The sequence below is a fragment of the Heterocephalus glaber genome, unplaced genomic scaffold (genome assembly GCF_053883595.1).
Source record: "Heterocephalus glaber isolate CG9 unplaced genomic scaffold, H.glaber_assembly_v1.0 deba00001461, whole genome shotgun sequence".
NCBI classification, from domain to species: Eukaryota; Metazoa; Chordata; class Mammalia; order Rodentia; family Bathyergidae; genus Heterocephalus; species Heterocephalus glaber.
The window spans coordinates 28,327,834-28,341,843 of record NW_028258308.1 but is presented as its reverse complement, the minus strand read 5'-3'; the positions used below and the strand labels follow the sequence as shown (position 1 = coordinate 28,341,843).

At 33.8% G+C, this 14,010-nt stretch overlaps 1 protein-coding gene across 3 annotated transcripts in view; it reads right to left on the bottom strand.

The window, feature by feature from the left end:
* Positions 1–4,925, bottom strand: part of Dlc1 (DLC1 Rho GTPase activating protein) — a 404,145-nt gene extending 399,220 nt beyond the window's left edge. For 2 of the 3 annotated variants that reach the window (XM_021246665.2, XM_021246666.2), the window contains exon 1: positions 3,820–4,299. The gene's annotated coding sequence lies outside the window, so the exon portion shown is untranslated. Of the gene's footprint in view, positions 1–3,819; positions 4,300–4,557 lie in introns of those variants that run through there. The other variant, XM_087217213.1, reaches the window with a different exon arrangement.
* Positions 4,926–14,010: the final 9,085 nt, after the last annotated feature.

Genomic DNA, 14,010 nt, shown 5'->3' with positions numbered 1-14,010 from the left:
TTCAATATATCTCTCCACTTTAATTGTAGAAAAATCAATACTACCCTGCTCTCACTGGTCTCATGTAACTTTTAATGTTGATTTTTTTCTGGAAATTCAAACTTCTGGTCCTTAATAAACTTGTAATGCCATCTTGTAAGAGTGTAGTTAACCTCTGGCCTCAACCTCTGATGACTTTGCCAATCACTTGTTTTTCTTCCCCTTTAACAATTATCATTCTATCATTACAGGATGCCCAGAGAACAAAATAAAATTTCAACTCTCACATATTCCCATTCCTCAACTCTGCTTTTCTTGCTGTCCTATTCATTCCACATTTATTTGTTTGCAAGCAGATACTGACAGTTGCTAACATCTAATTTAGGGGAATAAAAAGAAACATGAATTAAGTTCCTAAACTTGCTCTGTGATCTTCTATTTCAGAATTGATTTTCTCTCTGAATTATTTGCACTGTATTGATCAAACTGTATTATTGATCTACTACAAGAACGATCTTTTCACATATACACACAAACAGAAACACTGTTTTCCACTCACCTCTCAAGTAAGCAGCATGCACAATGTTCATAATGTATGTATTGCCATTTTGCATTTAAGGCCCTGTTTAAACTTTTCTAATTCACTTCTATATATTTTATAATCCACTGAATCAAAATCAACCATCTTTTTTGTTAACTAGACTTCAAGGTCTTTGCTTCTTTTATTTTGCTTAATTTCCTTAATAATTAAGCCAGTGTAGTTCTCAAAACTCTAAGTTAATTAGCCATCTAATAGCAACACAGAACCATAGAAATAAATTCTCACTGTAAAGCGAATAGAGAGTTATGCTTATCAGTAAACCTGTTTGGAATAAATTGTGCTTTAAGGGACCTATTCTCAGGTGCGATTATTGACATTTCTCCATTTTACTATTGAAGTCCTTCGTCCAGCTTTAGGTCATTTTTTTTTACTTGGGACTTTGTGGCTATGATGGTTTCTAGAGTTATTTTCATTGTAAGATGATACTGACACCAGTTCATTTTCCAAGAAGAAACAAAATCAAAATTCAAACTATACATTTTAGAATTTCTTTGGGCCTATAAGATCCAATTTTTTATAAATAAAATTAAGCCATGTCTTAAAAATTTATAACAAGGTATACAACATGGAAAAAATCTTTTTAAAATTATAATATCGTTAAAGAAAAAATACAATTGGAATGAGATGCTCTGTCTTTAACTAGACCTTCTAGTAATTACCCAGGCAGTTTTATAGACTAGTACTTTACTACAGTGATTCTTTATTCTGGTAATGTAGTTTTGATGACAGTGGAAAGAACTGCTGAACAGTGTTTTAAGTTAAAACTCAATCTGATTCATGAAAATGAAAACAAACAAACAAACCTAAAACAGCATCATGATATACATTCTCTCTAAACAAACAGCATTTTCTAGAAATGGAATCTATTAATTTTATGAGAAAGTAGTGTTTCTATATATACAGCAGCATACATTGTCATATATGATATAGGACAAATGAACCAGACAAGTCTCTTACTTTTACTGCACTGACATTTATTTGTGTACTGTAAAATATTCTGTATTCTACAACTAAAGGACTTTGCGGAAAGGTCAAAGTAGATATATGATTCAAAGAATCAAATAATTGAAAATAGGCAGCAAAAAGGAAGATGAAATGCCTGGATTTAGTTGGTCTAGAAATGTACACTAATATTTTCATGTGTCCTCTTAGGCTTTTTATATTTCCATTGGAAAAAAATACATAGAACTAGAAATAGGCTAAAGCAATAGACATTTATGTTAGAGAAAAGAAATACTGTCTGGATACATAAGATCTTTAGGCCAATTCCAATGGCAGTTGTAAAATTATTTCTGAAAGTCACTTTGTTGGGATAGTTTTTTTATGATTATGAAGTAGAGAAGCTCTTTTCTAGATCTATTTTTAGAAGCATAGATTAAAATTAATGAAATATTAACATAAGGATTGATTTTCTTGGCATGAGCACGAAATGTAACAAAATAATCACAAAACAACTTATTCCTTTGAAGTGTTTGTTTAAGGTATAATAAATTTTGAAGGGAAATTTTTGCATTTGAGAAAATTTCATTATTTAGTGATGTTGGTTCGTTCTTTTAATGATTTTTTTCCACATTAGTGACATTTGTGCAGTTTTAAATCCTTTTTAAAACAGAAATTCCAATTCTCTCTTCAAAGAAGCCTTCTATTGGACCTGATCATACTTCATTATGGATAGCTATTTGACAGAAAGATACTGTGGTGTAAGAATATGTAAATTATCAACCAGGGTCCTGTGGTTCCACTCTCATCTCTTCTATTGGCTATTGGGATGACCTTGGACAGGTGGCTTTTGAATGTTATTCTTTGACTTCCTTGTTGGCACCTCAAGAGAGTGTCAGAAGTCATAAGCTCCTATGCTCTTTGCCTGACATTCTATTGAGGAATTTTCTTAAATCATTATTTAGATAAGTCAGAATGATATATATATATATATATATTTTTTTTTTTTTTCAGTGTTCTGGGGATTGAACCCAGAGCTTTGTCCATGATAGCAAATATTCTATCACTGAGCTACAACCTAGCCCCAGATTTTCATTTTTAACACTTCAAAAATAATTTTCTCACATTTTAAAAGCCTTAAATTACTAGCAAATAATTAAAAGTCATCAATATAAGTTATCCTAGCACAGAGATTAAGAATAAATTAGCTAACATAGTAAGTGGTCACCTTGTACTGTATAAAAGCATATAATTGAAACCATTATTTGATTTTTTAAGATCTGTCACAATTTCTCTCCATCTTTCATTTATGTGGTTTGTGTTTATCTAGTAAATTTAGAAATGTACATGAATATTTGTTTCCTTTACATACTATTTTATATTATTCTAAAAAATAATGATTTTCATTGCAAGTATTCGCAATTATAGCAGCATATTATGTATTATAAGCCCATACTGTTTCAATCATTACTCAATTCTTTACTTCTATATTGAATATTTAAATATTAAGACATTTTAAATAGATTTTAATCCAAGAGAAACATATGATTGCATGAAGTACGGACATATGATCAGTTTTCATATGATTGTACTCATTTTGGCTGCCTCAAAATAGTACTCAGTGTCAAAATAGTAGTGTCCTTTACTTAACAAAAAATATTCACACAAAACATGATGTGAGCAGCGAATCCAGAAAATTTACTATAAATTGTATCCAATTCTGAGATTAAATACCAGTTACAACAGAAATAATTTCTGAAATTTTGTGTTTCCTTTTTTAAAATGAAATTTTAAAGATGTACGTTGGTTAAAATTGGTTTGAGAAAATATTGAAGAATCCAACCTTCCTAGTTTTAAATCAGGCACAAAATATTCTTTGGAGATTTATTAAGAAAAAATCACTTTAGTGGTATCTCTTCTTGGCAAAAGAAGCTAGGAAGGAAGGATTCACTCACACCTTCCACTTTCGTGAGAAGATGTTTTATATTATGCCATACAATAGGAAAATAGTCCTTACAGATCTATTAATAAACGAGTTGAGGATAAAAAGAGATCCACATAAAATGCTACTTTATGGAGGAAAAGAGTCAAATCTGTCTGGGTCATATTTTAGAGATGACATTTTGCTAAAAGGATTTGACTCAGTTCTCTACTTAACTTTTTGCTCTTCTGATTTCAGGGTTTAACTCTAAGACCTAGGGAGTCACCAAGTGAGTGCAAGATGCTGTCATTACTCTCACACTCTGCTTCTCCGCTTCTCCACAGATCCCTCAGAGCATAAAGACATCCCAGGCTCTTACCTAGACTCCTAGGAGGAGCTGCAGCGCCAGGCAGGACACCATTCAGACCTCAGGCTAGGAAAGAAGTCCGTCCCTGGTAGCTTCTCCAAAACATAAGTTCACGTTTCGCGGTTGAGATCATGGCTCTATTCTAAGCAGTTTTATGCAGTGTGTGATTCTAACAAAAACACCCTCCGCAGCTGGAGGCAGCCTCAGCTAAAGCCGGATCCTGTCAAGGCGTTCCCACTGACTTCTGTCTACTAAATTCAGACTGATGTTTTGCGAAGGGGGCCTCCACAACCAGGCCCAGATTGCCTGGAAAGTATTTCCTGCCTCTGAGAAGTGTGCATGTGAGAAAAGACTGCGAAGCAGAGGGGAGGGGGAGAGCTGAGCAGTCTGGGCATTTCAGGAGTTCTGATTTTACACAGAACTGAAGTGAGTTTGTCAGAGCTCTTGAGGTGATTAGCTAGAGAGTCATAAAGTCCTAGAGCTTTTTCTGTCCCACACTGCCTATGAGAAAAGGGAGGGGAGAAAAAAAGACAGAAAGAAAAACATAGTTCCCTCTCCATCTACCACTTTTCCATTATATTAAATATATATACACAGCTCAATCAAAAGAGCTTTGCCAACAATCATTTCAAAAGACCTTTTAGCACAACAAAATGAATTTAGAATTTTAATATCATTATTATTCTAAAAATTTTAAACCTTTAAAAATATTAGCTAAAATTTAAAATGCTTCAGCCTTACATGCTGTACCTGAGAAAATCTGTAAAATCTCGAGAATCCAGTAAGTCGAATATTTTCTTCCAGTTCTCTCTGAGCCCAAGAATTCTTCACAGAATCAAGTAGTTTAGTTTGTGTTACAGCGTCTGCTGCATTACCTCTAGCCAGAATTCTCCAGGGTTACACAAATCCAGTGCTGGAGAAGCAGAAGACAGACTCCATCTTGATCATATTAGAGTCTTGCTGACACTAAACACTTGCAACTGCTTCCCTCTAGCCTGACAGAGTCCCAGAATCACATCTCTAAAGTGGTTCACATTCTCTGTATCCTTGGTCCGACACAAATTTTGTGAACTATCATCTGTTTATCTTTGCTGCTTTCTTGTGCCTCCACTGAATGACTTCCTCCTAGCTGCTCCAGGCTGGGAACTTGGACTACCATTTGGTTTTGATTAAAACCAGACAGCTAACTCTGGAGAATTTAGGGAATAAGCTAATGGAAACTGCAAGTATGGCTTTAATTAGCATATCAATTAATAATAGATGTTAGCTTGTCTTATAATAAGATGTCACAAATACAAATGCTCAAGTCATTTCAGGAAAGAGGTTGTACAATTCTCTTTCCTTTATGAACCAGAAATCTCGATAGGGGAAGTGGAAGGAAAGAAGAGAGAGGTGGCCTTGGGACATCCAGGTTGTGAAGAGGCCAGTGGGGTGGCTTCATTGTTTATAAGAGAGAGGCAGGAAACAGCATCTCTGAGTTTAATTATCTTGTTTGGTTGAAATTGCTCAGTAAAGTCTCCCTTCTTCTTTATTTACAATCAATGGATCCTATTGCTATTTGTGACTTAAGCATTTTTTTCTCAGGGGTTGATTAGCAGATTAATCTAATTGTTGGATCTATGTGGAGATTTCACATTTCTAGAGTTTTAATAACAAAAAGTATAAGAATCATTCTAATTTTGATTTGATAAATGAGTAGCATATAAGGAGGTATAAGAAATGTCAAGTCTGTTTGCGCTAACACCCATCCTCTTTTCTGAAACTGTAAATACTTATAGTTCACATTTATTCTAAGTTGGCTCTGATATTTATAACAGCAAGCTGGTCCTCAGATATCACAATGACCATCTTTGTTAAACTCCCTGAGAACACTGGATAGGTGATAACTTGGAGAAGTATGATGTATAGCTACTGTTCCCTAAAATCTCTCAAAATTAATGCAGAACATGAGATATTTTGGTGACATATAAAATAGTAAAAATTACTTTTACCATGCATGAATTTGAAGATGAGAAGTATTCATATAAAAACATGTAGGCAGAAACAGTTTTAAAAATGTAGATTAAAATCTTACTGATAATAAAATGAACATTTGAATTCTTTTAATTTAACCCTCAATGATACCCAAAAAGGAAGTTCATTCTTTCATAAATTCTTTAAACTGTATTTATATTTCAATTGCTTCCATGGACGCCTATGCCCATTTCAACTTCCTGATACTCTTTGTGTGTGTTTTTATTTTTATTTTGTAGATAAAGCATTATGAAGTAATTTTCTCTCAGTCAAATGATGGAAAGTGGCCAGTCCTACATTAAAACTGAATTCCTCCAAACTCTAATGATTTGTGTTTCATTTTTTCCTCTATAAACAGCCCCCACTGACCTCCACTTAATTATGGTGTGAAACTAGAAAGACTTACACTCTGAATTTCAGACCCCTTTTTAAAAGTAGAGACAATTTCATATAACTAGTAGGTTGGAAGCCAGGATTAAATTTATATGCATGTATATTTATATTTATTGCTCTAAGGAAAATATTGGAATGGAATGAGAATTGAGATAACTGCTTTCCTAAAATAACCTGCATATCTTTATCTTGCGTCTATCTCTGCCTCTGGTCCTAATATATGGTGGCTGCTCAACATATGAACAGCCTCCCAAAGCTTCTTGAGTTTCCTCACAAATTCTATAACCTCACTGGCCTACTGCCCCACATAATTTGCTTTGTTTCTGTTTATACTGGCCTGAGAAAATAACAAAACCCTATTCACATGTATTTATAAAATGTTTTTTTAGATATCTAGACACTCTTATTAGTTTCTCCTTAACAGTCTCTTTTCTCTAAACAAATAAGATTTCACGTTATTTCTTATTAGAAGCATTACTTTCCAAATCTTTACTCATCCTTATTTATTTTTCATCTTCAATTGGTTAACTCCAAAGGAATCTCAGAACTTACATTCTCCACAAAGGGTTTACCAGTGTGCACAGAAAGATAAATAATGAGATAAGTTTGTAAATACTTAACATAGAAAGGGTTTAACACATTCGTCTTTCTTTTTATTTGTAAATCTTTTTTTTGGTACCAGGGATTGAATATTTGTAAATCTAAATACCTCATCTCTTAAATGTTTGCCAGTTCCTCTGTAGTAGATCAGATAATAAAATACAGTATAGGGGCAGTTGAGAACTTAAACCAGAGTATCAGGATATGAGCCCAGCTCCAAATCAAACACGGTAACCCTTTCCAAGTTACTTAACCTGGGTAAGACTTATTTTTAGCCTCTGTAACTAAGGATTTTCAAAATCAAAGACGCTAATCCATGTAAAGCCATTAGGCTTTACGACTGATATTGTGTTCATTGGTAGCTAGAATTAGTTTTCTATTTACATTCTTGCTTTTTATTTACATTTCTCTTTTGGATGACATTTTTAGAATATTTATAACTACTGACTGCTTGTCAATCAAACTTCAAGTTAAATGTACATTTGTAATGATTATATTGGTAGAACAGTTTCATACTCTTTGGAAATAAAAGAATAGCAGAAAGATTAAAAGTTACTTTACTCTGCAGAAAGGTGGAGGAGGTGAAGGGTGCACAGGTAAGGGGAAAAAATCAGAACCAAGATACATCATGTACAGGTACAAGGATCCAGTGATAAATGTAAATGTATCGTATACTTAAAATGTACCAATAAAAGAATTTAAGAAAAAAAGTTAAAGATCAACTTTATTCATACTATTATCTTAAATTCTAAATAGTTGGCTATGATAAATATGATTAGTTGCCTGACTGACTATTATAGTTTGTATGATGATTCTTCATGAATTTTTAGGAAATCTGAATCTAGATTTTCTTGGCAGACATATTCAACCACTCTAATGTCATTCAATAATCTTTTGTGCAAAGCAAGATCTATGCTTCCAAAATATCATTTTACTCTCCTATAATTGAGTAGCAAGCATCATTAATTTAGTATTAATATTCACCATCGGCTTTTATTATTTCCATTTTTATGAATGGATAAATTCATAGTAGCTATGAACTTTAAATTAATTCTTAGGAATAATGCCTATAAAACACTTAAAAACCATCCACATGTGTACTGTTAGGTAATAAATGTACCGAGCATTTGTCCATGGAAAAAATCCTCCAAAATATCTCTATTTATCAATTTTGCCTGCAACTTATGAGAGTTGCCACATATATGTCAAAACAATAAAAAGAAGATATTTGACAGGATTTTGAGTTAAGTTTTTCAATAATTTTTACATGTGTTTTCTCTAAATAAATTCATCTTACAGGTATTCATCAAGGCAGAAGAAAAAGCATAGTCTTTTTCGTTTAATAATTGTTAGGTACATGTTACTTTTTCATCAACTTTGTTAAAATTTTAACATTACTTTTGTTCATCATTTAGAATTCATGTGAAAGCATTTGTTAAAAAACACATTTGAATTTTTTTTTTTTTTTTGGTACCAGGGATCGAACTCAGGTCCTTGCGCTTGCGCAGCAGGCGGCAAAACCACTGAGCTAAATCCCTGGCCCATAAACACATTTAAATATAATGTTAACAAAGATAGCAAAATTATATAAGTACTTTAAAACCAATTATACTTGCTTTTACGTTATATTTATTTTCCCCTTCATCGAAAATTATTACAATCCAAAAACAGATGTAAAGAGAAAGCATCCTAATAAATTTAAAATTGTTTAAAAAACAATTTTAGAAATAGAAAAAGCACATATACATATCCGTATATAAACACATATATAAGTATATACACACATGCATGCGCATATATATATATATATATATATATATATATACAGGCACACATGCACACACACATATATATACATATCAGAGATCAGAGTCCATAGGGTTTTAGAAGGTGATTAATCTTCTTGCTTGTCTGATAGAGCTAAGATACTTGTCTTAGTTCTTTCTTCTGGCTTGGACCCAGAGCCACCACAGTATCAGACACCCACAAAGTAAAGAAGAGGTTTATTTTGGTTCACGTTTTCTAGAGGTTTCAGTCCAAAGCCAGCTGGCTCCAAGACAGGAAGGCATGGTGGAAAGGCCTGGCAGTGGAAAGCTGTTCACTTCATACCACCCAGGAATCAGAGAAGGAAGGGAGAAGCCAGGGTGGAGATTTACCGTTCTGGGCCACACCCCCAATAATCAGGTTCTTCTGATCAGATCATGCCTCTTAACAGCAAGTAGCTACACTGCCCCACAATCCAATCACCTTTCAAAAGCTCCCCTATACAGAAGGCTTTGGGAGGACACCTAGATATAAATCATAACAGTTACCTTAGAAGACAAAGATTGTAAGTTACAGAGACAGTGAGAGAATCAATGTGGCCCCAAAGGAAGGAAAGAGGAGAGATCTAGAAGGCAAGCTCAGGTTTGTGATGAGGAACATGTGAGGCATTGTCTCATATGTACTCTGGCTTTGACTTAGTGAAAAGTAGAGCCCTGGCAAAGTTTGAGCAGAGGAGTGGTAAGATCTACTTCACATTTTAACAGGGTCACACTAGTTGCTGTGTTAAGAATAGGCTGGAAAGAGTTACAGGCCAAAACAGGGATACCAGTTAGGAGTTATCACAATGATATGAGTCAGGTGGTGGATGATGGCCCAGATGGAAGGAATGTGAGAAGTGAGATTTGAACCTTTTGTTGCTGTTGTTTTTGGATTTCGTACTATGAGTATTTCTTGAGGGCCAGAATTTGCTATGTAAGAAAAAAGGGTTATCATGAAAGCTTCCTAAGCAACTGAATGACGGAGTTGTCATCAACAGAAAAAGAGAAGCCTAGAGGTGAATCTAGTCTTGTGTAACAGAGACCATATTAGTTTTGGACATACTACTTTTGAGGTGTCTTTTAAACATTTTTAAGAGAAATGTTTAAGTGGCAGTTGGATGTGTGAAGTGAAATTGAGAAGAGATGTTTTCACTGTGGACTTGGACTTTCATGTTTGGGATTTAGAGCACAAGACTAGATGAGGTCACTGAGAAAGTGAATGTACTTAGAGTAACTCTGAGAACAAAGAACTAATTGTAATTGGGTTTAACAAAGCAGGAGTTACTGTTGATAATGACAGAAACAATTCATGCAATCATATGGATGGAAGCCTGAACAGCATGATTTAAAAGAAAATTCTGGGACAGAAATTTGAGATACCAGTAGAATCAAACCTTTGTAAGGGCCAGTTACAAAGGGGAGTAAACAAATGGCGACTCTTTCTGACCATGAGATACTTTTATTAGGATTGAAGATTACCATATGCTTGCAAATTTTTGTTTTGTTTTTAGATCAATGTATTTTCCTAAAGATGGAGGCAGTGGAGATGATGTAGGAAAGAGAAGAGAAAAGGTGGAGTGAATTTCTGAGTAGGAGAGGCGGGAGGTGATCTAGCACACAGCTACTGATTTTAGGTAGTAGTATGAGATATATGAAAACTTTAGTGGATACAAGATTTCATGATGCACTTAATCATTCAGCTAACCCCAACTAGCTCCATCATTAGTTTCACTGCTCTTTTACTTAAACTAATATTTGTTGACTATTTGTTAAATAGATGATATCTAGGGATCTAGAACAATAATTGTGGCAAATTTGTAGATACATTTCTCTGTGGGATTCTTTATACAGTTCCACTTCTTGTATTTCTCTGAATGAAGCCTCAAATGATAGCCAAGTTCAAGAAGAATTTTCCCCCTGGAACAATACATTCTAGTTCTACCCTTTATAGTTGCAAAGAAAATCATTGCTTTTATCTTACCCTCATCTACAGATAGTATTTATGCCAGTGTTGTTTAGCTTCAAGTCCTTTTGACGATTCTTCATTTTTATTTTTTCATTTATCTCTTGATTCGCTTAGTCTTCAGTTGTTTTGATATTTCTCATTGTATTTTAAAAGCTTTACTGAGCTGTAAGTGGCACACAATAAACACGTCTTTAAGTTGTACAGTTTGACTGATATGTACATGTGTGTATATATGTGTGTATATAATTCTAATAACACCACCACCAACAAAATTCATAACCTACAGTTTTCTCCTGCCTAGTTGTCATCCGGCCCCCTTGCTCCTTTCATCCCCCTGTGCACCAGACAACCACTTAGCTGCTTAATTTCACTGCAGATTAATTTTTATTTTCTAAAAATTATGTACATGAAACCACATGCAATATTTTTTGATTTCTTTCATTTAGTATAATTATTTTAAGACATGTTGTTGTAATACTCATTCCTTTTTATTGCTTAGTAGTATTCCATCATAGGAATATAACACAGTCTGTATATCTGCTCATCTGTTGATGGACATTTGGGACAATTACATTGGGACAGACTTGTTTGACCATTACAAATAAAATGACTATCAACATCCATATGCAAGACTTTATATGAATGTATTCTTTAATTTCCTTGTGTAGGTACTCAGACGTAAATGATAGGGTCATTTGGTGAGCATATATTTTTTAACTTTTCCAGAAACTCCAAAACTATTTTCCAAAATAGGTGCATCATTTTGGATTACCACAAGTAATTTCTGAGAAATTTTGTTGTTCTATATTCTTGTCAACATTTGGTATGATCAGCTTTTTAATTTTAGCCATTCAAATGGATGTGTAATCATACATCATTATAGTCTTAATTTGCATTTCTTAATAGCTAATAATATTGAATCTTTTCATATGATTATTTGGCATCAGTATGTCTTTGATGAAAAATGTCTGTTCAAATATTTTATCCACTTTTGAAATCTCATTAAGGTCTGGAAAATTGTGGTGTTTTTACCACTCTTCTATCATGCAGATCTAAAAAAGCATGCATTGTACATAAATTGGAGACATATATTTAGGGAACATTAAGACTAAATGAATTCCTGATGTGTATTTTCCTATAATAGAGATCACCATAATCCTGACTCTTCTATGTGTTAGCCACTTTCAACTTTATATACTAACAGTATAGTTATTTTATCTGTATTAGCCAAAACTTTGACAATTGGATTCAGCCAAATTTTGTGTAAACAGATCAGAGCATATGCATGCATCAGCATCCAGTAAAAGTTATTCTTTTACTCATAGATTGTCTGTCTGCACAGAGGTGGAATGTTAACTATTAGAAACAAATGATACAACTAGAAGAGAAAGATCATAAACAGTTCTTCCTCAAACCTTGAAAAAGTGCAATGTTCTGTTCAGTATTAAATTAGACATATTTGTATTATACAGTATCACATCTAAAGCCTAGTAATAATCATTTTCTTCATTAAAGCAACACACTGTTTTCTTTTATGAATGTCAATGACCAAATTTTAGTATGAAACATCAAAAAAGCTTTAAAGTTTTCAAGAAGTTACATATGGCATTTTAAGTTAAAAAAATACGTTAGGTAGAAAGTACCAAAAGGTTTGCCAAGGCAGGTGTGGCGGTTCATGCCTGTACTCCCAGCATCTGGGCTAAGGGCAAAGGGTGACAAGTGCAAGCACAGCCTGGGCAGTTTAGCAACTTAGTGAGGCTCTGCCTCAGAGACAAAACAAAACAAAAACCCCCCAAACAAGGGCAGGGGATGGAGCTCAATGAAAAGGCCCAGGGTTCAATTCTTAATACTGAGGGAAAAAGGCTTTCTCAGCATTCAAATGTTAGAGCTTGTGTAATACATATATCCTAATAGGTTTCTTTTATCCTTACGTTGGGAGGGAGATAGAATTCGACTAACAAAATAATCTTGTTGTGGAATAAAATATAGCAGCATTTTTTCTATTAGTTATTCATGGGCCAAAGTAGAGTGTTGATGATAGCTGCCAAATTCTTATATAGACAAATAAATTGCAGGGATACAGTAACTATTTTATTTAGGGCTTTGCTGAGCTGCAAGATTTTCTAATGAGTTAAAATAATATTTTGGCTCCTGAGTAAAAAGTGTGAAGTATCAAAAACGCAGACATCTGACTTTTAAGTTTAGGACAAAAATAGCTTGACATGTGAAGTCAATTTAAGCAGCAAGTCCACTGAATTAGAAGACAGGATCTCCATGACTGTTTTCCTCTAGTTGTCCTACAGTGAAGCCAAGCTGATGGTATCTAGTTCTTACAAAAGATTGTTTTACCACTAGCATGTGTGCTTAGAAAATTTTTAGTGTATGTCTGAATAGCTATGCTGATTACTTTCTTCTAGATAGGAAGATAATGAAGATAATAATAATAATACTCAACTGCTCAACCAGAAGACAGGAACCAAAGAATTAGCAAGATATAAGCAACAGGAGTAAGTGAATTACAAATAATATTTTTCTTTAAAAGGCGTGTCAAGTAGTGTTTTTGGTATCAATCTAGTTTTTCAAATCCTGATTAGAAAAAAAAAACAGATCAATGAAGCAGCACATATTTTTGAGCACCTACTATGTGCAAAATTGTGATAATAACCTTCAATCTGATGCTTTTATAATTATTTTGACATGCATAGCATTTGATATTTAATTTTTCATTTTAAGTGAAAGTTGTTTTAAGATTTCTTCCCAAATCTTTGTTATCTTCATACCTAACTCTAATGTCTGCTTTTTGGTAAATGCCTTTGCAGAGGAATCAAAACTTTTATTTTTTATTTTGTTTTTTTCTGGTACCGAGGATCAAACTCAGGACCTTGTGCTTGAGAGGCAGGTGGGGTGCCACTGAGCTAAATCCCCAGCCCTCAAAACTTTTATTTAGTTACTATCTTCTCTGCATTCTCTTAAAACCTTATTTACAACCTGGGCATGGTGGTGCAAGCCTGTAATCAATTGCAACAGGAAGATCGCCATGAGTTCCAGGCCAGCCTGGGCTGCATAGTGAGTTAAAGACCAGCCCAAACTACACAGTGAGACCCTGTCTCAAAAAACCAAATAAATAAATGAATGAATGAAATAAAACCCAAAAAACCTCATTTACAAATTTATTCAAACATAATTTGTGTTTGGGAGTATTGAGAGAAAGAATTGCTGCAGGTATATCTTCAACAGAAGAATGATCCTTTCTATTAAGAAAGGTCATTTCCTGCAACTAACAGAGAACTTCAGGACAGAAGAAGGCAAATAGATTTAAATAATAAAAGATGAGACTCTTAAATCCTGGAAATCACTAGGGATGTCACAGCCATATTTCTTGTTTATCCTGTGTTACAAATATTTATTGCTATCTCACATACAAAGTTG